We start from the raw sequence: 27520 nt of genomic DNA on the forward strand, positions 1-27520 counted from the left end.
TTTTAAATAAATCACTGCAAAATTGCAAATAATATTAAATATATGAATTTATTGTTACCATTACTTCTCAACAATATTAGTAATTTTATTTCAAGCTTAGTAATTTTATTTCCTTAAAATAAATGGACTGTAAAATTGCAAATAATATTCAACATAGTGAATTTATGGTTACCATTACTTCTCAACAATATTAATAATTTTCTTTTGAACCAGAACTTTATTGAGATTATGAATAATTTTAATCATAAATTAAATAATTATGGTTTAATACTAATAAAAATTATAATTAAGTTATTTATAATCATTTAAAAATATTTATTTAATTAGTTTATAGCGAAATTTAATTTTATTTTTAATTAGATAAAAATTTATTTTCAATAAATTAATGACTTAAAATATATAAAAATTCTATGTTTTTATAGACTATCTACCATTTTAAGAATATGATTTTTCCTGATTAATAATTATGATAGTCAAATTATATTCATTTATAATACTTTATAATGAATATTTTGATTGTTAATAAACAATTAAATTAAATTATGATATTTTTTATCACTTTATATAATAATTACTTTTAATTAATTTTTATTTTAACAATTTTATATTTATTATTTAAATATAATTTAAATAAGTTTAATTATTTCTCAATACAAATTGTTTTTAGTAAAAGAATTTGGAAATTTTTTGTGGGTTTTTCTGGTCTAATTTCTCTAAAATCTGGAATTTATTGAAATCACAAGTTTGATAGCTAACCCCTGCATAATCAAAGTGCTTTAGGGATTTTTCAGGATGTTGAATCCATATATATAGTCAAAAAAAAGTGTTGAATCCATATATACATTCAAAAAACCAATTTAAATAACACAAATCAAAATTTCACCTCAAATTTTTCCACCAAATTACTGCACCAAAAAATCACACTAAAAACAACTCCCAATACAATATATGTTTTCTTTATTTTATAAATAAAAAAATTTCATAAACCAAATTTAATTTGATTATAAATTTAAAATTAAATTATTATTGATGCACAATATCCTTAAAAAAGAAAATATAATAAATTGGGAAACATAATCTTCGTATTTTAAATAAAAAATAACAAAAATATATATATAAATTATTGTAATATTCGAAGAATTTGATCTCCAACTAGTTTTATTTTTTTGGAGTTTTAATAATACGATATTGTTTTATATTTGGTACAAGATATGGTGTTTGGTTTTCAAAAATAGATATTTCTAAAATAATATTAATAAATATTTTAGGTTAAATTAGTTTTAACCTTAAAAAATATTTTATGAATTCATTAGTGTTACGTTCGGATGTTCAGCCGGTCGCCTCAATAAGCATGGTTTACGAGTGTAGTGTTTCAGAAATAAATTTGGACCATTTCTCAATTGGTGTGTCATCCTTGCCAGGTCATGTTAAATATAATAAAACATTGTTATTTCGTTTTTATTATGATATAAATTTATATGAAATGATTAAATAATTTACAATTTACGAGTTTGATTGCTCCTAAAAGTGTGATAGATTTAGATTTAAGATAAAGTTTTTATATAAAGATGTTGCAAGTGCATCTTTTTAAATCTATTAACACCAATATCTCATAAGCATGGGAAATAAAAGGTCAAAGTGAATCAAGGATAGTTATATACTAAAGATTGAATGTTTCCATGGATGATCCATGATAAACTAATAGAGGAACCATTCAATTCACTCCATGTGCTTAGTATTCATTTCTATGCAAGTGATAGTCATGTGTATATACATACATTCTGCATTGTAATATATTTAGGTGCAATTCTTGTACCCAAGTGTGAGATGGAAAATCTACTACAAGAATTATAAGTGTCTAGGTAAATTTGTAGAGGCCATAAATCTCTCAATGTCTCAATCCAAGAAAAAACAAAGAGAAAGTGAACACTTGCAACAAGTACATCTTTTCATTGCCTCTCTTTGTGACATTTGTTGTTGTCTCTTCCTAATTTTGCCACATTTAGCTTACTTTGCACCGTGCATATATGTGACATCTTATATCTAATATCAACCCAAATCAATGTTAAATACAATTCTCAAACTTTGCACCATGCATATATGTGACATCCTATATCTAATATCAACCCAAATCAATGTTAAATACAATTCTCAAACGGTGATATATGATCGATATTAATATGTTAATTTTTATTAAAAATGCACCAATAATAATAAGAAACCATCAATATGGAATACGTATGTAAATCAACCATAATCAAGTTAGAAGGTTATGTTGTATTTTAGACACATAATCAATTCCCTAAAATCAAGTCATTACTTAATTTAGATAATTAACGCCAAGTTACTGATATAATAGTTTGAATACTCTCAACCATCCACATTAAATATAATTTTTATTACAGGAAAAAATTATATGAAATAATCTTAATCTAATAAAATAATAAAACTATTTTTTATTTACATTTTCAACTTATTTCTTTATATGTTTACTCAAATTTCAAGTGTATACACTATTGAATGCACAAAAAAACACAGTTTTTTAATCCATTTTTGGTTCATCAAAATCATGCAAAATTGATACACGTCCACAATTTAATTTTACATTCAATGACACTTGAAATTTGAGGAAATTTGAGTTTAACTTATGCAAATATAATTCAAAAGTACGATTAAAAAAATATTTTTTTTTCTTCCTTTTCATGCAAATATATTTATCTTTACCAACATAATCATTTTAAATCTTATTCGCTCTTTTAGAATTGATTTTGATAGTAGAAAAGATCTCCATCAATTACAGTAACACCCTATAGTTATACATACCATAATCAAGTCCACAATTTAATTTTACATTCAATGACACTTGAAATTTGAGTTTAACTTATGCAAATATAATTCAAAAGTACGATTAAAAAAATATTTTTCTTCCTTTTCATGCAAATATATTTATCTTTACCAACATAATCATTTTAAATCTTATTGGCTCTCCAACATAATCATTTTAAATCTTATTGGCTCTTTTAGAATTGATTTTTATAGTAGAAAAGATCTCCATCAATTACAGTAACACCCTATAGTTATACATACCATAATCAAATCTTTACGCAATATATCAAATAAAGACAAAAATTCATTAGTGAAAATGAATTCAAATGATTATTTCTAAATTATAAAAATATAAGTTGCACAAAATGTGGAGAGAAAATAAAATAAATATATTTATTATATAATATTGTAACTTTATGTCTCTTATTCAATGAATCGTCATATAAGTGATATATTAACAAATCTTCTAATTGGTTAGATAGTTTAATTACCTAACATTAAACTACCCAATCCCTAACATTGACTTTTAACATTATATGGTCATAAGTCAATAATATATTATATTCATAAATATAAAACAACAACCCTTTAATATGAAACAACAATTCTTATATTTATCGACTTGAATATAAACTTTATAATTTTGTAACTTAATAGTTTAAAAAATGGTTTATATTCATAAATATAAAATAACAATGCCTATAATACAAAATACCAATTTTTATAATTATCCATTTGAATATAAACTTTTATAATTTTGTAACTCAAAAGTTAAAAAAAAAAATGGTAATATGAATATTTCTCCACACATGACATATCTTTAACACAACAAACCTATTATTGATGCTCTTTTAGATGGTTGATGTTGGAAATAGAAATCACCTAAACAATCATGCATATTGAGCAACCATTCAACAATACACCTTCCTTTCTCTTTACGTTGAGAAAAACATTTTGTTTCCTGTCATTAAGAATAAAGTGGTTATATTATATATTAACTAATCTAAATATCTAAATATCCATTAAACAAACCAACGACCAAATTATTTTACAAGCTGTTTTTTTGGTGGAAAAATGCATATCCAAAGAAAAATTGTTCAACCAAATTGACATGCCAAAAGCAATTTTGCTAAAATTATTAAAGCCTTTATTTCCTTAAGAACTTTAAAGTAAATAGAAGCCTTGCTAGATGCTTCCTCTGACATTCTCAACACCTAGCATATAACATAAGTGTAACAGTCCAAACTACATAGACAATTAATGTGGTTACTAAGTTGTACTTATTACTTTAGCTTTTTACTCTATTAGCTTTTTAATTTATTTTTGAATGTTAAATGACTAAGGCTGAGAGGCCAGGATATATTTTGTTACCTGATTAAAGAATAATTAGGAGTTAAAGTATTTTAACAAGAATTGAAAGAAATAGTTGTTAACCTCAAGAAATAGTTAAATAAAAGAAACAGTTACCCATATGCTCCCTCAAGAGGACGTGGAGAGAAACAGATGGGGGAGAGAGTCAAGGGAACAAAAAATGTTACCCAGATATCCTTGAACTGGGTGAAATAAACCAGTGGGAAAAACTCGAATACGGTCGAAGAGGTACAAGACTTGAGGATGGACTGTGAGTCCTGAAGCCCAAGGTTCCTGGCTATGGTGGAATCAATTGGCTGTGTGGAGAGGAAGTGATTGGGGGAGAGTGTGGACGTAATTGCCACTCACTACTGGGTGATGACACCTTCCAAGCAGGAACAAAAGTTACATATTTACAAATCTGTGAACAGATAAGTGATCTAAAACTACCCTTAAGAGTGTAAATCAAAAAAGGGAATATTAGTTCTGTAAATAGAGATAAATTAGAGATATACAATCTATAGAACTGACTGTAATCTAAATAGAGGATCAAAGAAGGTAACTGGAGTATGCATGTCATCCAAAGTAGAAAGATTGTACTAGATAAACTAGAAGAAAAAGTAGACAGAGGATATCATAGACATTGAGGTATGAAGAGCTAGTAATTTATATGCTTTGTATCATTCATGAACCAAAGTACTCATTGTAAGAAATTCTAGTCCTCATATGCTCAGTATAGTTCATTGACAGGAAATACTAAATGTTGTGATATTCAATTACTCCAAGTAGACAACTTCTTGAAGATTGTACTACTGTAACAGGGAGTAACACCTTATGATAACTAGTTTGAATCTTCCCGGGTAAACATCAACCAAAAAGGGAAGAAGTAAACTATGGCGTGCAAACATTCTCTAAATATGAAAATAATACCTTCTACCATATTATACTCGATCTTGTAAATGAAAGGTTTCAACCATCTAGCATTCGGTTCCAGAATGGAACAAATATAATGGAAGTTTGTTCATACTATTAAATAAAGACTGCAAATCACAAAACAGAGTCAAGTCAACAGTTTCCAGTCTGGCTTTAGAAGTCATTTAGTTTCAAAAGAAATAAATACATCCTTAACACATTTAAATTATGCCTTGACGAAGAAAACTGTAAAAGTTGTGCCTAAACCTCTGACTCAAAATTCTTCAAAAAAGAACCTAAGCAACTTAACCCTCGGTATAAATGTTCAGACTACACCGTAAAGGATGGGATGTAGCATAATTCACAATAAAATTTTCAGAACCCTCCATTAAAACCCTAGGTTATGGACCAGCAATATCGGGCACATATCCACTGCCAAAATTCAAAGCACGTTCACAAGATGAACCACCAGCACAAACTTCATCTAAGCACCTAAAGAAATTAGTAAGAAATGTCGTTTCCAACCTGTAAATATTGACGAGGACCCATGAGCTTTAAGTATGTGAATAAAGTCTTCACGATCACGAAAATCACGAAGTCGGCATGAGGTAATACCTGCACCACGCACATAACCGGTTTAGGAATCACTGTGGGAAAAACCAAACAAGATCTCCATCAAGCCTAAAGGTTAAAACACGGAGAAAGCTGCCAGAGAATACTTGAGAGTGGGTAATTCCAGTAAATGGCGGTTCGCTTGTACCCAAAAAAACTCGAAGTTAGATAACAGAGATTAAATACTGGTAAGAACTAACAAAACTTAAACCAAACTTGTAGCTCACATTTCCGAGGTCAATAACTGTCCAGGTTTCCCTCCACAGGATGGGAAAGCCGACGGAAGACCCCTATGAAGTTAGGCAAATAGTCAAACTCCCAAGCTAAGCGAGCTCTCAAAGTAAAATACATCAACATGCAGCACAAAACACAATAATAGTGAGAAATCGAGTGTGATGGAGTATCTCCTAAAGATGGCACAATGTAACTCTCCATGGAACTAGATGGAACAAGCACAAATTCTCGCAAGGCAGCGAAAGACCAGAACAGTTGCAGAGCAACAAACCAAGAACTCAACCTCGCCAAATGAATCATCTGACGACCGAACATGGGAGAAGCAGTTACGAGGCTAAACCTTAGCTGCTCTAAGCCGTCAGATCACCAACCCTAGATCGGAGGGGGCAGATCCATCCAGTTTTCGCATGCCAGCAAAGCCCTCTGGCGAGTACATGCAGAGGCATTAACCATGCTTGTACCGCATATGTACAATGCTACTAAAATCTAAATAAAAAATTAATTATGTGTGTCAACCCCAAAGATTGTTCATGTGAATCATAAATAGTGGACTAACATGAATTGTGGATGGATATGCATCGAGCCTCGATGTAAGAAACTTTGGGAAATGTGATACATGGTAATAAATATGGTTATAAGGTAAGTTCCATGTTAAAGCTTGCAATCATGGTAAAACTTTTTTTTATTATTATCAATTGATTGAATGTGATAAGTGTTACAAATGGTATCAAAGCTCAGGTTCGCACACTGAGACTTTTGGGAAATCTGTGTAGGTATATATTTATATGTAATATAATAAACAACTAAGTAAATGTGATTGTGAACACAAAGACCGACATCAACAAGAAAAAGGCAGAATGCAGAGGAGTCCTAGACCATTGAACCAACCAGAGACAACTTATGTGGAAGCCAACCCTAACATATGGATACAGCTAGGAGAGGAATCTCATCAAGCCAATGTTGTCCTACTCGAAACCGTTCAACAGTTGCGTGCTGAGATGAAAAATTTAAGGACAGATAATGAACGATTACGACAAGAATAGGAGATAATTCTTAAAATTCTATCTAATCGACAGAATCAACGAGAACCAGATCCCAGTGTTGAAGATAGAGAGAAAACCTCGATAGCCCATCATGGAGAAGATAATGTTGAGTCGGCAGAACAACATGGGGAAGATGAAGAAGGACGTTCAGACAATGTTTCCAACCAGCGCAAGACAAAAAGACAGAAATCTAAATTACAAGGGGAATTTAAAAAGATAAAACCGTCACTCTTCGAAGGAGAATCCGAAGAGGCAGTGGAAGCTTGGCTAATTGACATGAGTAAATACTTTCAGATTTATGATTACACTAATAAACTTAAAGCATGTCTGGAAGTTTATCAATTAAGGGGTAAGGCTACTCTTTGGTGGGAGGAAATCAAAATTGTAAGAAAAATCGATGAAGAACAAGTCACGTGGAAGGAATTTCAAAAGCATTTCAAGGATAAGTATTTAACTGAATGCTATTATGATGAAAAAGCAAAGGAATTTCATGAATTAAGATTGGGAACCTTGACCATGGATGAATATGTGAAACGATTCACCTCCTTACTGCGATATGTACCATATATGCAAGAAGAAAAGGCCAAGATTCAACGTTTCATTAGTAGCCTACCCAATTTTATGAAGGAGAAACTTGAGTTTGATTACCCAAGAACCATGGATGATGCGGTGCAAAAAGCCCACATCTGCTACTAGCAAATGAAACAAAAAAGTGAGGGACCTAAAGGAGGACTGAGTAGGAGGGGGAGGAACCTACCCCCAAACAGACAGACAAAAATTGCTAATGGCAGGAATATACAGCAAAAACCCTTCAGTAAATTTCCAGCAAGGAACCAGTCCAAAGTTGCCTACTCTGAAAATAGACAGTCGGAAGGGGTTAATAAACCTGTTAATGATCAGCAACCAAAACAACCTCTGCAATGTTGGTGATGCAGAGAACCCCATTACTACAAAATTGTTTGCATAAAGGAAAGACGAAACAACTCTCAAATATGCAAGAAGCTTCCACAGTTGGGGAGGTGGCCAGGAGTATGCCCAGAATTAATGTTGCTCTGGACGACCATCAAGTGGAATACCAACCCACCATGATTGAGTGTGAAGGTAATCGTAACTGACTAATTTCTCATGATTTCTGAATAGTCCACTTAGCAGTCATTGCATCGGGTGATGCCCGCAGGGGTGAATAAGTGGGATTGAAACTAGTGAAATGAATCACAAAGCATCAATCATCACTTGTGGGGCTTGCACCCGCTAACCAGGACTTCCCAGGAGGTCACCCATCCCAAATTGCCTCTGGCTCAAGCGCACTTAACTGTGGAGTTTTCCCCATAGTCAAGCCCACTTAGCTTGCTACCCCATTTGCAAAACCTTAGCAAGTATTGTGCCTCATGAACGATTCAAGTAGAGTTCCCTTCACTCTTTTGAATTAAGTATTGGGGGTTTTCGCAGTGCATTATATTAGATATCATTTTTTGGGATCAACTGTGTTAAGTAAGTCTTTCATCTATGACCATTTCCATGAGAGGTAGTCGTAACTGACTAATTTCTCATGATTTTTGAATAGTCCACTTAGCACTCATTGCATCGGGTGATGCTCACAGGGGTGAAGAAGTGGGATTGAAACTAGTGAAATGAATCACATAGCATCAATCATCACCTCTGGGGCTTTCACCCAGTAACCAGGACTTCCCGGGAGGTCACCCATCCCAGATCACCTCTGGCTCAAGCGCGCTTAACTATGGAGTTTTCCCCACAGTCAAGCCCACTTATTCACCCCTGTGAGCATCACCCAATGCAATGAGTGCTAAGTGGACTATTCAAAAATAATGAGAAATTAGTTACTTATGACTACCTCTCATGGAAATGGTCATAGATGAATGACTTACTTAACGCAGTTGATCCCAAAAATGATATCTAATATAACGCACTACAAAGACCCCCAATACTTAATTCAAAAGATTGTCTCTATTTTGGTTGATCCTGGTGCTAGTCTAAGCTATGTTAGTCCTAAGGTTGTAGAGAGTTTTCAACTACAGAGCAGTAAGTTTCAAAAAACTTGGTTAGTGCAATTAGCCATCAGGGTGAAAACAAAGGGTAATTGTAAATACCGAATGTTTTCCTATAACAATTTCAGGACAACCAATTTATGTGGACCTTAATATACTCCCTTTGGGTTCATACAATATTCTAATAGGGATGGATTGGTTGGAAGGACATTGGTCCCTAGTTGATTGTAAGGAGAAAACTATACGTCCTTACAATCAACTAGGGAAGGAAAGGAATTACAAGGAATTTAAGAAAAATATTAAGTTAGGGGAAGGAAAGGAATTACAAGGAATCAAGAAAAATATTAAGTTGTGTCCTATTACTGCTAGTCAGCTAGGAAAATGTATTAGGAAAGGTTGTCAGATTTATGCGGTCCAGGTAGGATACACGAACTCCAAAAGTAAAATGACTTCCTTGGAAAATATCCCTGTTATTCAAGAATTTGCTGATGTATTCCCTGAATCCATTCCTAGATTACCACCTAAGCGTGATATCAATTTCACCATTGAATTAGTTCCTGGTGCAGCCCCTGTATCCAAAGCCCCTTATCGCATGAGCATACCTGAGTTAACAAAACTCAAAATGCAGCTTCAGGAACTTCTGGATAAAGGTTATATCCACCCCAGCGTGTCTCCTTGGGGAGCCCCCATACTGTTCATATGGAAGAAAGACAGAACTTTGAGATTATGCATCGATTATCGTCAGTTGAATAAACTGACCATCAAAAATAAATATCCTTTGCCACGTATTGACAATTTATTTGATCAGGTGCAAGGAGCTAGAGTATTCTCAAAAATCAATCTAAGGTCCAGCTACCACCAGATAAGGATAAAGGAGGAAGATATTTGTAAAACTGCCTTCTGAACTCGTTATGGTCATTACGAGTTCGTGGTGTTGCCATTTGGCCTCACAAACGCCCCAACTACTTTTATGAGTCTGATGCACAATATTTTTCAGCCATATCTAGATAAATTTGTACTGATGCCGACAGTGGGTTATTCCTTGAGATTTGTCCTCATTAGTATTTATTCTATCTGAAGTGCTCTTCTTTATCATCATTCTTTAACCCTGAAGATGGATCCCATTTGGGATTTGAAACGTTGGTGTAAAAATGTTCATACTGTGGATTCTCCGGTTCCTGATTCACAAAATTTGTACTGATTTTTATTGATAACATTTTAATTTACTCCAAGAATCAGGAGGAGCATGAAAAACATTTGAGGATAGTGTTGCAAATTCTGCGAGAAAATCAGTTATACGCTAAATATAGCAAGTGTGACTTTTTCAAAAGTCAGATATAGTATTTGGGTCACGTTATATCAGCAGAGGGAATAACATTGGATCCAAAGAAGATTAAAACTATCATGGAATGGACCACCCCAAGGAATGTTTTTGATATTAGATCATTCTTGGGCTTGGCCGGTTACTACTGTCGGTTCATTGAGGGATTTTCAAAAATCTCTTTTCCATTGACCTCATTACAAAAGAAGGGACGCACCTTCCGATGGACAGTTGAATGTCAGCAAAGCTTTGAAAGATTAAAACATCTACTTACCACTGCACCCGTGCTAAAGGTAGCAGATCCGAAAAAATCTTTCGTAGTTTGCACGGATGCAAGTAAAGAAGGTGTTGGCGGAGTGCTGACACAGGAAGGAAAAGTTATTGCCTATGAATCACATAAATTAAAAGAATATGAGCAGCGATATTCTTCTTATGATCTTGAATTGACAGTAGTAGTGCATGCACTTAAAATGTGGTGACACTACCTATTGGGGAAGAAATTTCTGTTATTAACAGATCACAACAGCCTTACAAATTTATTTAACCAATCTAGTTTAAATGCTCGACAGGCTAGATGGACAACATTTTTGAGTGAATTCGATTTTGAAATGAAACACCTTAAAGGGAAAGAAAATCGAGTGGCCGACGCATTAAGCAGAAAATTACATTGTATTTATGAAGTTCAATTCAGCCAAGTGCGATCAAATATTCCTAAAATAATTAAGGAAGCCTCCCTTAAGGACCCAGAGTATGCTTTCCTTTGGCAGCAGGAAAGAGAAGCTCAATTGAAGGGGGAAACATCAGATTATGAAATAAATTTAGATAAGATACTCACCTTCAAAAACTAAGTATATGTTCCTAATCAAAATTCTGTCAAACAATTGATATTGGATGAATTTCATAGGAAACCGTATGCTGCCCACCCAGGATACCAGAAGCTATTTTCTGCCATCAAGAAAGGTTATTTCTAGCCCGAATTAAAAAAATATGTCACCGAGTACCTATCCAAATGTTTGGAGTGTCAGTTGGTGAAGGCGAAGCATCAGCATCCCGCTGGGCTACTGCAACCATTGCCCATTCTAGAGTGGAAATGGGAGACAATTTCTCTAGATTTCATCACTGGCTTACCTCGCACTAAGAAGCAGCATGACTCAATTATGGTGGTGGTGGACAAGCTAAGAAAAACCGCTCATTTTATACCTGTGAAATCCACTTACAAAACTGTGGAAATTGCAGACATATTTATGAAGGAAATTTTCCATCTGCACGGAATACCCAAAGTGGTAATTTCTGATAGGGATGTAAAATTTACATCCACATTTTGGAAAACACTCTTTTTTGGGTTGGGTACCCAGATTCAATTTAGTACTACCTACCATCCTCAAACAGATAGTCAAACCGAACGAGTGAATCAAGTTCTGGAGGACATGTTATGAATGTTTGTGATGCAACAATCACATAAGTGGGAAGATTACCTCCACTTAGTGGAATTTTCTTATAATAACGGGCATCATGAATCACTGGGCATGAGTCCCTTTGAGGTGTTGTATGGAAGAAGGTGCAAGGTGCCCATAGATTGGAATAGTCCAGTCAATAAACTAGCCTTAGGCCCTGACATGCTAGCAGAAATGGAGGAGACAGTTAAGAAGGTTCGTCAGAATCTAAGAGCTGCCCAGGATAGACAAAAGATGTATGCAGATAAAAAAAGGACATACAAAGAATTCTAGTTGGGGGATCATGTATACCTAAGGGTAAAGCCCCGAAAAAGCTCCTTACAGTGGAGGGGTTGTGCTAAGTTAGCACCCTGGTACTGTGGACCTTTTCAAGTCTTAGAATGGATTGGACCTGTAGCATACAAGCTTGCATTACCAAGCCATATCCAGGTCCACAATGTTTTCCATGTTTCCTTGCTAAAAAAATATGTGTACAACCCTCAACATATAATTAACTGGGAAAATATACAGGTAATAAGTTATTAGAATACATAACTTCTAAATTAACTATTTTGGGAAAGTTTTGACGACAATTGTATATGTGCAGGTCGAACTGGAAGGAGAGTTTCTTGCAGAACCTCTTTGTATTCTCGATCGAAGAGAAACCACCTTGCGGAAGCGAGCCATCACCTAGGTTAAAGTGTAGTGGAAGCACTTTGGCCCGGAAGAGGCCACCTGGGAAGAAGAGGAATTTATGCGAAAAGCTTATCCGACATTATTTTCTTAAATCAGAAAGAACACCAGGGACGGTGTTCCTCACATGGGGGGGAGATGTAACACCCCAAACTGCATAGACAATTACTGTGGTTACTAAGTTTTACTTATTACTTTAGCTTTTTACTGTATTAGCTTTTTAATTTATTTTTGAATGTTAAATGACTGAGGCTGAGAGGCCAGGATATATTTTGTTACCTGATTAATGAATAATTAGGAGTTAAAGTATTTTAACAAGAACTGAAAGAAACAGTTGTTAACCTCCAGAAACAGTTAAATAAAAGAAACAGTTACTCATCTGCTCCCTCAAGAGGAGGAGGAGAGAAAGAGATGGGGAGAGAGTCAAGGGAACAGAAAAGGTTACCCAGTTATCCTTGAGCTGGGTGAAATAAACCAGTGGGAAAAACTCGAATACGGTCGGAGAGGTACAAGACTTGAGGCTGGACTGTGAGTCCTGAAGCCCAAGGTACCTGACTATGGTGGACTCAATTGGCTGTGTGGAGGAGGAAGTGCTCGGGGGAGAGTCTGGACGTAATTTCCAGACTCATGGCTGGGTGGTGAGACCTTCCAAGTAGGAACAAAAGTTACATAATTACAAATTTGTGAACAAATAATTGATCTAAATCTACCCTTAAGGGATATTAATCGAAAAAGAGAATATTATTTTTGGAAATAGAGTTAAATTAGAGATATACATTCTATAGAATTGTCTGTAATCTAAATAGAGGATCAAAGAAGGTAACTAGAGTATGCATGTCATCCAAAGTAGAAAGATTGTACTAGATAAACTAGAAGAAAAAGTAGAAAGAGGATATCATAGACATTGAGGTAAGAAGAGCTAGTAATTTATATGCTTTGTATAATTTATTAACCAAGTACTCATTATAAGATATGCTAGTCCTCATATTCTCAGAATAATTCATTGACAAGAAATAATTAATATTATGATATTCAATTATTCAAAACAGACAATTTCTTGAAGAATGTACTATGGTAACAGGCAGTAATACCTTATGATAACCAATTTGAATCTTCCTGGGTAAACATCGACAAAAGGGAAGAAGTAAACTACGGCATGAAAACATTCTCTAAATACGAAAATAATACCTTCTACAATCTTATACTCGATCTTGTAAATGAAAGGTTTCAACCATCTAGCATTCGGTTCGAGAATGGAACAAATATAATGGAAGTCTATTCATATTATTAAATAAAGATTGTAAATCAAAAAACAGAGTCGAGTCGACAGTTTCCAGTCTGGCTTTAGAAGCCATTTAGTTTCAAAAGAAATAAATACATCCTTAACACATTTTTCCTTGACGACAGAAAACTGTAAAAGTTGTGCCTAAACCTCTGACTCAAACATTCTTCAACAGAGAACCTAAGCAACTTAACCCTCAGTAGAAATGTTCAGACTACGCTGTAAAGAACGGGCTATAGCATAGTTCACAATAAAATTTTCAGAACCCTCCATTAAAACCCTAGGTTATGGACCAACAATATCGGGCACATATCCACCACCAAAATTCAAATCCCATTCACAAGATGAACCACTAGCACAAACTTCATCTAAACACTTAACGAAATCAATAAGAAATTTCGTTTCCGACCTGTAAATATTGACGAGGACCCATGAGCTTTAAGTATGCGAATAAAGTCCTCACGGTCACAAAAATCACAAAGCTGACATGAGGTAATACCTGCACCACGCACATAACCGGTTTAGGAATCACTATGGGAAAAACCAAACAAGATCTCCATCAAGCCTAAAGGTTAAAACACGAAGAAAGCTGCCAGAGAATACTTGAGAGTGGGTAATTCCAGTAAATGGCGGTTCGCCTGTACGCAAACAAACTCAAAGTTAGATAATAGAGATTAAATACTGGCAAGAACTAACAAAACTTAAACCAAACTTGTAGCTCACATTTCTGTGGTCGATAACTGTCCAGGTTTCCCTCCACAGGATGGGAAAGCCGACAAGAGACCCTTGTGAAGTTAGGCAAACAGTCAAACCCCCAAGCTAAGCAAGCTCCCGAAGTAAAATACATCAACATGCAGCACAAAACACAATAATAGTGAGAAATCGAGTGTGATGGAGTATCTCCTGAAGAGGGCACAGTGTAACTCTCCATGGAATCAAATGGAACAGACACAAACCCTTGCAAGGCAGCGGAAGACCAAAACAACTGCAAAGCAACAAACCAAGAACTCAACCTCTCCAAATGAATCATCCGACGTTCGAACATAGGAGAAGCAGTTACGAGGCTAAACCCTAGCTGCTCCAAGCCATCAGATCGCCAACCCCAGATCGGAGGGGGCAGATCCATCCAGCTGTCGCATGCCAGCAAAGCCCTCTGGCGAGTACATGCAGAGGCATTAACTAGGCTTGTACCGCATATGTACAGTGCTGCTAAAATCTATATCAAAAATTAATTATGTGTGTCAACCCCAAAGATTGTTCACGCGAATCATAAATAGTGGACTAACATGAACCGTGGATGGATATGCATCGAGCCTCGATGTAAGAAATCTTGGGAAATGCGATACATGGTAATAAATATGGTTATAAGGTAAGTTCCATGTTAAAGCTTGCAATCATGGTAAAACCTTTTTTTTTATTATTAATTGATTGAATGTGATAAGTGTTACAATAAGGCAAGATGTCATTTTAGCACTTCACGACAAACGCCAAGCCTATATTGACTTAATGGCCATGATGGACCTACTATTCCATGTCATAAAATTGTTTCTGTATAAGATTGACTTGACATTATTATCATTATGGGAACTGGTTAGCTAGGAAAATTGGGAATGATGAATAAGTAGGAATGGTGTTGATTCTTAGATAGGGTGTAAAATCTTGGTTAGATTCGTAGGCAAAATGACAGAGATTATTCATGACCAAGGGATCTTCACATTTAGCCGAGTGGCAAATCAAGCATCAACAACTTATGGCATCAAAGATGGTTGAATACTCAAACATTGTGATTAGAACATGACAATGTATCTCTATGGAGATCGCCCAAATCTGGAGATCACCCACTCCTATGACTTGCACTGGTATAGAGCCCACTCCATTTACCCTACAATACACAATAACAAATCTGGAGGGCTTCAAGCAGCCCCAAATCATGCAATAGAACTCTGCACGCTAACGATATCTTTCCAAGACAAAAAAAAAAAAAACAACATAAATTCCAACACTATTGATTATGTTCAGGAATGAGGTAGATGATATACAAAATAAATAACAGAATGTTACAATACTAACACACAAAGGAGCAAAAACAAAGGAGGTAGTCAAAACAATTTTAACATATTCAATTATTTTCACACATTGCTTTACCTATGAAGAAACATTTACATATATAAAGACTCAATTCATGCACTAACAACATAGGCATCTAAAACCTCCAAAGAAAAATATTAAAATACATACAATTCCATAGAGAACTTTTGCTAAAGCTTTTTGGGCATTTAATACTTGTGTGATAGGCAAGATTATCTATAGTACTACACTACAAGGATAATATGTAATTAGAGGCAATTGTCAACAATCAAGAAGAAAATAGGATGAGACAGTAGGAGATTTTGAGTTTGATTAATGGAGCGCGACATTGTTTGTGAAAGAATGTAAATTAACATATGTATTGGACTATAGTAATCTTTGAGTAAGATTCAATTATAGAGATAAATGGGCATATGCTTAACGTCAGGTGTAGTAATCAAGAAGCAAATAAGATGAGACTACAAGGGATTGTGAGTTTGATTAGTGGAGCGCAACATTGTTTGTTAAAGAATGTAAATTAACATATGTATTGGACTATAGTACTCTCTGAGTAAGATTCAATTACAAAGATAAAGGGCATATGCTTAACATCGATATAGTAATCTTTACCTATTGTATTTTCAAAAGTATTCAACCTTAAAAGGTAGATGAGAAACCAAAAATGATTTGACTTTGTTATACTAGTCAAGAAGAAAAAGTATTCAGCCTCAAAATGTAGATTAGAAAAGGAGAATGCTTTGACACTATTATACCAGTCGAGAAAAGAAACCAAGTTTGTACCATGGTAGAATATTAGTCTAAACCACTGGTTCATCTCTATAAATGAATTTCTATTCTAATTCTTCCATTATTCTTCTTTTTCTTTTCTTTTTATAGTTTGATTTGTTATTTTTATGTTTAGATTTCCCCATTCACTTATTGTTATCATTTCAAGGATAGGGAAATTCATTTTACTTCCATTCACCCTATAAATGGTAAAGTAGATTTCAAAAGTGACTTTATAGTTGCTTTGGGTGGCAGAGAAGTCCAAGTCCGATTCTCATAATGCCATAACAAGTTGTCTTCATGAAACAATTACATGTATGTGCTTTTTTCAGTCAAGCCTGGCTATGGAGTTTTGTACACTTAGAAGTAAATGTAAATGTAATCTTTTTAATTTGATGGACTACAAACATGAAAAAGACTATGGAGGTCCTTTTTTCACTTTTCTTACTAATATTTATTTAGTCATTCCGTATGACTAATTGTATAAAAAAGGCTAAGTATCGTAACCATATCTACATACCAATCCTGAGTTTGACTATTTGCCATATGCTACTAATCTTTATTGCTTGATGTGTGGTTGGGGCATTATTATGGGAAATTTTATTTTTTAAAGAAATCTTAGCTTTTTATTATATCTTATATTTTAATGGTTTTAACTCTTTCTCTTATAAAAATTAAGTTATATAAACATTGTAAATAATTTAATTATTCACAAGCTCTATAAAGAAAATTCTTGTTTTCGTCATCTTAAACATTGAAACCAACTATATCTTAAGTTTTTTGTTATCATTATTATTACCTTTTTGAATGGCCACAGGGTGGATCCCATAGTGGTTGTTAGTCCATACCACTACCTTTTTGAGAGGCCCAACATAGATCTTACAGTGGCAATTAGTCCATACCATGTTGAGTTTTCGGTTACACAAAAACCCAATCGACAGGCTTAAGTGGATCCCAGAGATCAATTCCCAACAAAATAAGTATGAAAATTCAACACTATAATCACCGCATTATATCATGATATGATATTGAAAAAGTTCACTCAAATCAACCTAAAACATATTCAAAAAATATTCCATAAGTGATCGATTAACATTTCAAATTGATTACCGTCCAGTTTGAAAAATCAAAATATTTTTTTGATTATCAAATACCATTTATATATACGAAAACGATTTCATATACATGTTTTACTGCGAATTTCAAATATCATATCGAGCTTAAGCACTTTCCATACCCCATAAAATTAATATATTTGTTAAAAGAATGCGCACTCAGAGCAACAAAATATTTCTAGTAACAAAACAATGATAAGCCAACTTGATAGACGACTTCTTGCTAGTGTGATCTAATAGAGGCTACAGGCTGAATCCTCGAGTTCATGTTCTTGCAAACTGCCTGCCTAGTGTAAAGGCGCGGGTTTCTTGCACTGGATATGCTCTATTTATATGTGCCTTAGTCTTCCCGGGATTGAGGTAACACAATTCTCCAATAATTTTTCTGAGGGAAGGATCCACGAAGTGCGAGACAAACAAGGACACTTCATGATTTTTCTGATAGTTCGAACGCTTCATGGTTTTATACATTAAACCCATTTGGCCAGCGAAGGAATGGCTCGCCCTGCAATCCATAGGACACATAAAAATGTCAGCGCAAAGAGAAGAAAATTAACCCTGCGTGACAGGTGAAGGATACATGAACCTTCGACTTAAAAACCCGAAAACCTAAAATTGAAACAGAAAAGAAAATGAATCTTTTTAAAGCACGAGCAGAAGGATACATGAAATTGGACTTAAAAACCCGAAAACCTAAAATCGAAACAGAAAATAAAATGAATTTCTTGTTAAAGCATCAGCAACAGAAAAAAAAATTACGCATATCTCACTGCACCAGCCGGGAATCGAACCCGGGTCTGTACCGTGGCAGGGTACTATTCTACCACTAGACCACTGGTGCAGATATATATACAGTTTTCTCTCTTTTCTTCCTAATTTATAGAATAATAGTTTCTTTTGCGTTAATCCAATGAACTAAAACCATGTATCTGGTCTGGGTCGTTTATATCTGCATTTCACCATCCTGGAATCTGCAGTCATGCCTGTCATATATGTAATGCCGGCACCGAGGAGTTGGTGTTTGGTGCAGAAGGTCTCCCGTCACAAATTTTGTGATGTCCTCTGCTATCAATCGACTTCCGACGAGTTTCTAGAACAGTCTAGATATAAATTTGAGCCCACGTCCCGCGAACTTGTTCAGAGGTCCGTTCTCTCGAATTTTCCTGTCAGGTAATATTGAGGCTTGAAAATCTCATCAATTTAATGTGAAAATTTCTATTAAGAGTCTTAAGCGAATCATCATGGCCAAGAATTTAAGGACATTAACACAACATGTCGAAATTTCTCGAACTTAAGTGGATTTGAACCAAACCCTAACCTCTGAATTGCTCTGAACGATAATGCCGCGTACCCCGAAAAACTTGCCGCTTTGCATTTGAAGAGAATTACAGCGGATTTTACACCCATGATCCTACTATGCTTCTCCTGACCCGTTTTCATAATTTCAACCCAGAATTTTGAAGGCCCTTCCACCCCTGCAGGGCAGGCAAATTGCCCGTTAGGAGGTGATTTGACCATTAAATATAGTTTAAAAAATTACAAAACCACCAAAATTTTGGTTTGAAATTATAAAATTTGGTCAGGAATGGTGAAAAACGCCAAATTTGATGGGTGGATTTCTTTTGAAATTCCAATCTTTCTCCATGGCCACTTTTCATATTTTTTGGGCTTCTTATTTTTTTTTAAGGTGAATCTCTTTTGAAATTCCAACACTGCACCCTACTATCCTTTCTCCATGGCCACTTTTCATATTTTTTTGGTCCTTGTTCTCTTTTTTCACCTTTTTCAATGGACTTCTTGTTCTCCTTTTTCAATGGAGACAAAAAGTCCTCCAAATTCCAACTTTGCACCCTACTATCCTTCTCCATGGCCACTTTTCATATTTTTTTGGTCCTTCTTGTTCTCCTTTTTCAATGGAGACAAAAGGTCGTCCAAAGCGACAACACACTTCAATTTAATTTCATTAATGATATTTTGAAAAATATAACCTAGTCAAGTTAAACAAGTTGTCTTTAGTGTGATTTTTTGGAAGTTTTTGGGTATTCCTAAGTTAAATCATTAAACATCATCTAGTCAAGTTAAACAAGCTGTCTTTAGTGGGGTTTTTTGGAAGCTTTTTGGGTATTCCCAAGCTAAATGATTAAACACCATCTATTATTATTACTACTAAGTCTCCGCAGACATACATATTGTTGTGGCCACTTGCACTTGCTATGTCTAGGAAGGCATACATACTCTACTCTCTTTTGATGTTGAACCTGTGACCTCTTAGGAGGAAACACATGCTCTTATCCATTAGGTCCACTCAAGTTGTATAAATTTATGATATTGATGTAAGAAAGAAATACCATTGTTGAAAAAATTTAAATGTTAAAATTGGAATTTAACTATATAGTTGCGTCCAGCTCATTATGTAAAAGATAGTGTGATCTCATTTAATTAATAAAATTAAGATATAGTCTAATTTATAGATAAAATATATTTTTTCAAGTAAGATTATGCTTTTATTAAGCAATTTAAACTCAAGTTTTTAAAAATCTCTACCAATTTTTTTTATAAAAATTAACTAGAAAAATTACTCTGAAATAGGTTGTTTCCTCTATAAGTTAATATACTTCTTTAACTATAGAGTTGCTCATAGTATGCAAAAGATGTTCTAATGTCCTCTCTTTTAAACATTTTGACTTTGTCAAATTACATAATATATATATATATATATATATATATTGAGGCAAAATAATCAATTGTAGATTCTTCCCATGATTTAGTTTACCTATGGTTTTGCCAATGGTATCGTTATGTAAGAATATATATATATATATATATATATATATATATATATGAATGATCTATCCATCTTATCTCTAGATCTACCAAGCCTCAAGATGAATAAGATTTCTTGACGTGCAAACCACTAAGAGATTTGATCCCTCTCGCCCCTTGGTAGATTGAGAGTTAAGATAGATCTAGGCTAGTTAAAAAAACATTTAATAATGCGAATTATCTCAATTTTCCATTTATAAAATGTAAGTAATTTGGGAAATTTAACCACATTTTTTTATTCCATGGTGATAATGAAAAATATTCATTTTTATCTCACTCGAAACATTGGACCTCATTAAACATGCACATAGTATATTTCAAGAAACCGACATCGACAATATATAGATCAGCGTAGATCCATCTTAAATCCATATCTACCAAGCATCGAGAGGGATCAAATCTATTTTCACTCTAAAAGGTGTTTGCATCTAGATTTAAGATGGATTTAAGTTGGTTTAATTTTCCCCTTTAAATAGGTTGTATTCCACATGAATACCATGGGTCATTTTTATTTTTATTATTAGTTTATCTTATAGGATTTTTTTTGTATTTTTTTATTTTGATGGAGTTAAAAAAATTATATTAAATTATATTAATATTCTTATTTAATTTGGTTTAATATTTTTATTTATTTTTATGTAATTTGACTTAGTAAAAAATGTTAAACATTACATTACAACATCTCTACCATAATTGTTGGAGAGCACCTCGCGGCGCAATAATATTTGTAATTAAGATTAAGACACCATACCATTGCAAGAAAAAAAGACAATTGTGACAAACAATGTAAACTTTGAAATGGAGACTATAAACTCAAAACGAGAACTCTTGCCAAAAAACCCCAAAAAAACATCAAAAACAGTGCTAAAAACGAAAAGTTTGTATACTGGAACGATGTTTTTATTTTTTAGGCGTCAATTTTGAACATGTTTTAAAAATGGCAGTGACTACGAAATTTACTATGAAATTTTCATGCAAAATATAGCTTCAAAATGAAAGTGATGATACTGGAACAATGATTTTTTTTTTTAGGGTCAATTTTCAAAATTTTAAAAAAATGCTAGTAAAACCAAATTTTTATGTGTCAAACAAAGTTGTTTATGAGGAAAAAACACATTAATGTTTTTGGTAGAATATCATTTTTCTTTCCTAAGTATAAATTTAACATGTTTTCAACAATAACATGCTAGATACAAAAGAAATTGAAATTTTTTCAACTATAAAATTAAAAAACCATGACATTATGAACAAATTACATCACTAAATGAATTCAAAAGTCATTATTTGTATATTGAATAAAACATACATTATATCTCTAATTTAATATTGCATTGTAGATATTTTAAACAATAAAATTTATCATAATTAAGACATATAATCCAACAACATAAAAATGCCTCATAACTTCTCATTTAACACCATATGGAAAACATTAATTTTATTTGAACATACAATGCATACATCAGTTATATAAACTGTCCTAAACAATTATTCAAAATCACTCATATTTTCTTGCACACCATCAGAATTCACATCTTCAGATGAGTGACTGGATGCTGACAAAGATGTTCCATATTCTTCTCTTTCATCAACTAGTGCCCCATTTGAGTCCACATGCATGCCAACATTTCAGGTTTCAAAATTCTTCTAGATCTACGAATGGTTTCAGCAGACTCCCATGTCAACACTGTTCCTTCTGGTAACAACCTTTTCAGAATCTCTATCGTCTTGAAGCGAAGAGTTCCTCTCTTTGTTAAATTGAAGTCATAAACAAGTATATCAACATCCTCCAATTTTAATATGTCTGTGCGGCGGCGATTTATATTTGTACCCTTTCTTTTTCTTTTTCTGCCATTTCTTTTGTCAACTACCATCTCTGGCTTATACACACCATTGAATGGGTCTGTATTTGTGGCATACCAATGTACTTCAACACTTGTAACATCCTCATTTTCTGTAAAAACCTTTATAACTTTAGCAACTTAAAATGGATAGCCATTGGGATCTCCATCTACTAGCACTGCAATCATGCAACTCTCCTTAATATCCTGTACTGAACCCCTATAAAGGTCTTCCGTGGCTTCACGTTGTGCACGAGATCTTCTGGAACCAATATACATCTCTCTTTCTGTTACCTATGAAGAATTAATAATACCTTGAGATTGTTGTTGTTCAACAATGTTTACTTCCTCATGTTCATTCGACACATTTTGTGGCCAAATAAATGGATTTTTCAAAGGTATATCTTCATTTGTTGTTGTTGAAATGATATCACTTTGATTATTGAAAAATGACTCCCACCAAACTGAATCAGCAATGTCAAAATACTCATATGTATATCTAATACATTTTTTAATTTCTTCCAGGCAATCAGAATAATTTATATCTCTATTCTGTCTGTGTGCATTCTGAACTTCACCAACTGATTGTAATAACAATGTTTTTGATGCAAATATTGGATGATCTGGAATGAACTTCAAAAATTGCAACCCTGATGACGGTGCCCATTCTGTAGTAGTTGAATACTTCTTGCCCCATATTAGTGTTTTCCCATCAATTTTTTTGATACGAAATTGATGTTGGAAGCTAATGTCATTAAGTTGTTCAAAGGATTTCCCCTCACCATATGATCCCAAAATAAACCTTCGCATGTCAACAGTTTCTTCCAACACATCAAAAGTAGGTTCTGGCATGTATGATTTCTTAATACATTCAATTAGTGATGGCAAGCTCCCAACTTTCTTCCTCCTCAATGTGACTGAAAAACGACTGAACATCTGATCAATATGGTCATAAGTGTGCCCAACAAGAAGGAAACCAACCTTTACCTTTTGAAAAATTCTCAATTCAACAAGCATGTTTAGATATCCAAAAACAACCTGATTTTGTTTTCACGGCAAGTGTTGTCCAATTGTAGATACAAACCTTCAGGAAGATCACCAGAGCAATGAAAAATCACATCATGAATTATGGTTATGGTCATATTTGCATCATTATGAATATTTGGAGCTGTGAAGTATACCCTTGGCAACATTTTCCCATTGAAGACCATACAATCGACCAAGTGAAACTGAATAAAATTTTCCTCCTGTAAACTTTTGGGTGTGCGAACAAAATGTGGTAAAAGTGTTTTCTTCTGGTCCATACCATCAATTATCAAACCCAAATATTTATTCGGATTATCATAACACTTCTTTCGATGCTTGTACAACTTCTTCCTTTCGTTTGTTTGTTGTTCGCGATGCTCCTGAAGTTCTTTGACAATTAAATCTACACAACATAAAAGAAATTCATTAAGAAATATGTCTTCATAGTTGATGACTATACAATTTTAAAAGTTAAACTTATGAAAAGATGATAACCATATGTCTATGATTTTTAATCGGGTGGACGGAAAGAGTCATAGCCAAATACTGACTTATGATGCTGTTGTGAGAAAACTAACATATGAAGACAAAGAAACAAAAGGAGAGATAGTTAACATTTATCAAAAACCACAATTATTGATTAACTATCTTATAGACATATGTTCAAATGAAGGAGATTGGGTTCTGGATTTATTTTCTGGCTCAGGTAAGTTTTATTATATGGAATTGAATTTCAATATGTTCTTTTTTTAATTAATATGTCATTGTACTAATTTACTTCATTATTTCTTTTGTGCTTGATAATTAGGTACAACACTAGCATGCTGCCTTCAAAAAGGAAGAAATTGCATTGCAATTGAGAACAATCCATTACAGTGCAATTTCATTCAGCAAAGAATTAATTCTCTTCAATTTCTTCCAGATGCAATGCAAGAAATTCGGTTGAAGAAAGGGGACTTTAGTGAATCACGTGTGGCAAAAAAGGCAAAGGAACCCCAACCACCATTACATGGAATGTTTGGAAAGACATACATTGGGAGATTCGCAGACATCAAATATTCATTAGAAGAGGAAAATGAGTAAAAGGAAGCAGAAAATATTGTGGAAGAAGACAATGATGAAACTATAAAGGACAAAGAGTTTGGATTACGTGACATTGTTGATTAAATTTAAGTTATGCTTGGAAAACAAGCTTTGCAATGTTTTGACTTTGATATTTTATGAGAAGAATAATCAATCAATTAAGGTTGTTATGCGTTCAATATTTGTAATATGCGATTTTCGCATTGATTTTTAAGTTAATCATTATATTTTGAAGAAAAAAAATGATTATTATTATTTTTTTGACATGAAATTCATTAAAAAAAAAAACACACACACACACACACACACAACAACAACAACTATTATTTAACCATTTTTAGTTAAAATTTTCGTATAAAAATTGTGATTTTGACATGTCAATTCTAGCAAAAAATTATCAAAACGTGTAGTTTTTTTGTTATATTTATGTTAAAATGGGTTATTTTTATGTCCATTGTTAAAAAATATTGTTTTTTAGAAACAATTATGTCATGTGGATTGAAAAATTAATTAAGAATGTATAAATATGTAGATTATCTAAAATTCAAAATATCGACTTTCTAATTTAAAAATGCAAAACAATAAAAACCTCACTACAAAAAAAATTAAAATTAAAATAAAAAACAAGAAAATATGAAGAAAACAACCACTTCAAAAACTATCAAATTTAGAAAATAATTATTTACATTTCATACACTAGAAAATTTAAAGTCAAAAAATAGGTATTTTAAAAAAGGGTTGATGCAGAATACTCACTTTTTTAAACCAACATGAAAATCACTACCATTCTAAAACGTAATGTACATAAAAAAATTAAAGTGGCAAAAACTATGCTCTAAAAAAACATGTGTGTTCTGCATCACCCATTTTCAAAATCAGGGCACTTTTTTGCTATCTCTACGAGACGGGTAACAGTGTCAGTTCTCGTTTCAAAGTTTACATTGTTGACAACATGGTTGGTAATAATTCAAATTTTAGGATTGAAAGTAAACTATATGGCTAAAAAATTTTAGGTTTACTCGAAACTTCCACTTGCCTGCTTTACCCTTGTGATTTAGTTTTTTGTTGATTCCTTCTAATAAATTTGTTGTAATGATTCCTATGCAGACTCTTGGTGTTTCCAGTCTTCGCATTTTTCATGTTCTGAATATTTTTTTGACTTTTTACTAACCCAACTCTTACTACCTTCTCCTTTTGATTTCATCTGTTGATAACAGATCCATGCTTTTCGAATGGACTCGTACATGGTTTAATATTCTTAAATTCCAGTCGTTCTTTCATGAACATTGGTAGATTGCTAATGAAACACTGAATTTTGGACTTTTCCTCCCGAATGTAAGGTACATACCTTAACAGGGACGTGAATTTGGTTACAAACTCATCCATAGTGAGTTGTCCCAACTGAAGATCATGAAATTATTTCGCCTTATCATCATAAAAATCACTTTGTCAAATACTTCTCCTTGAAATGTTTTTAGAATTCCCCCCAAGTCACCCCTTGTTCAGTAATTGTATGAACAACCTTAACCTCTTCCCACCACAGCGTAGCCTTCCCCTGAAGCTGATAAATGGCTAATCTCGCTTTTAAATTGTCATCATATTCGTAAATTTGGAAATATTTATTAATATTGATCAGCCAAGCCTCAACAGCTTCCTCCATTTCCCCATCAAAAGTTGGAGGCTTAATCTTTTTAAACTCTCCTTTCAACTCAGTTTTATGTTTCTTATTTTTCTAGTAATCTGTTGCATTGTTAGATTCTTCCTCATTTCCCCTTGTCTCCTTCCAAGTGATGAGTATGGCTCCCTTCAGGAACATTTTCACCCCTCTGTCTTTGTTCCTCGTCTCTGCCATTATCACCAGATTTGGGTACAAAGTTATGATAATCCTAGTGATCAAAAATAATTTTTAAGATCTTTTCCTGAACACGCATCAATCTTTCATTATTTTCTCGAAGACTATCCATTTCAGTCCTTAATTGTTGAATGGTTTCCAACAACATGAAAGTGGAGTTTTGTTTCCCTGCATCCCATTATACCCACATCTCAAGATTGCCTCTTAAGGTAGGTGTACCTCTAGCTCCTCTCCGCGTTATGCCTCCTCTCTCTCTCTCTCTCTCTCTCTCTCTCTGTTCACAACATATATGTAATTATTAATCAAATAACCAAATAGGCCTTAGTATTGAAACCTAGGCCCTAATACCACTTGTAACACTCACCAACAGTCAATAAGGTAAAAAGAAAATAAATTACCATACTTATGGAAAAAATACCTTAATTAATATATATATATACACACACACACACACAGGAGTAATATGAATATTGTAACTATGTGTTGAGATTTCACACTATTCATGGATGATGATGGCTCTTTTGTGTTTTTTTTATTTAAACATTAGGTTTCAACACCAATACATCTCAATTTACAAACCTTATGTTCGCACTTTATTTATGTATCGATCTGTTCTATACGCGGTTTTGAAAATATAAATGAACTCCAAGTGTTATGGCACCACGTAGTGGTTTATAACTGTAGAAAATCATAAATGTTGTACTATTGTTATCTCTGCTAGGATAGCAGGTGGCATGATCATGATCGTCCAATTCCAAACCCTACATCAAACGGTGGAGAGGTGATTAGGTGCTCAAAATTATGCTAAAAAATCAAGGTCGCTAAAATGGTATTGAACCTATGCGTAGTGCTCGTCATACTGAATCTGGCGCAACTCGTTTCACGCAAAATGGACTCCGTATGAGTCCATAAATGAGTTTTGTCCACTTTGTCCAAATAGGCGAATTTTCAAAAAAATGGGTAGCCCAGTCAACAATTTGTACTGCTAACGTGGCACTGACTAGGTAGGGTATGTGACAATTGATTGGGTCAAAATTTTCTCAGCGAGTTAGATCGTGCCAAGTGGCACACTCTGATTGGTTGAAATTTATGGTTTTTTATTGGTTGGTGAGGTGGCCAACCACAGGTTGACACATGGCCCAAACAGAGGCTGCCACATGGTATCGCAGGAAGCTGCCAAAAATTGGCTATAGACTAGATGGAGGCAGCGGGAGT

The 27520-nt window shown here is 33.7% G+C and overlaps 1 non-coding gene across 1 annotated transcript; it reads right to left on the reverse strand.

The window, feature by feature from the left end:
- Positions 1-18450: 18450 nt before the first annotated feature.
- On the reverse strand, positions 18451-18521 carry TRNAG-GCC (transfer RNA glycine (anticodon GCC)). The gene has a single exon. It is a non-coding gene; the product is annotated as a tRNA-Gly (tRNA).
- Between the last annotated feature and the right edge of the window lie 8999 nt (positions 18522-27520).

Source organism: Pinus tabuliformis, chromosome 6 (assembly GCF_031772625.1).
Source record: "Pinus tabuliformis cultivar Carrire ecotype Pingquan chromosome 6, CPIR1, whole genome shotgun sequence".
Taxonomy (NCBI): domain Eukaryota; kingdom Viridiplantae; phylum Streptophyta; class Pinopsida; order Pinales; family Pinaceae; genus Pinus; species Pinus tabuliformis.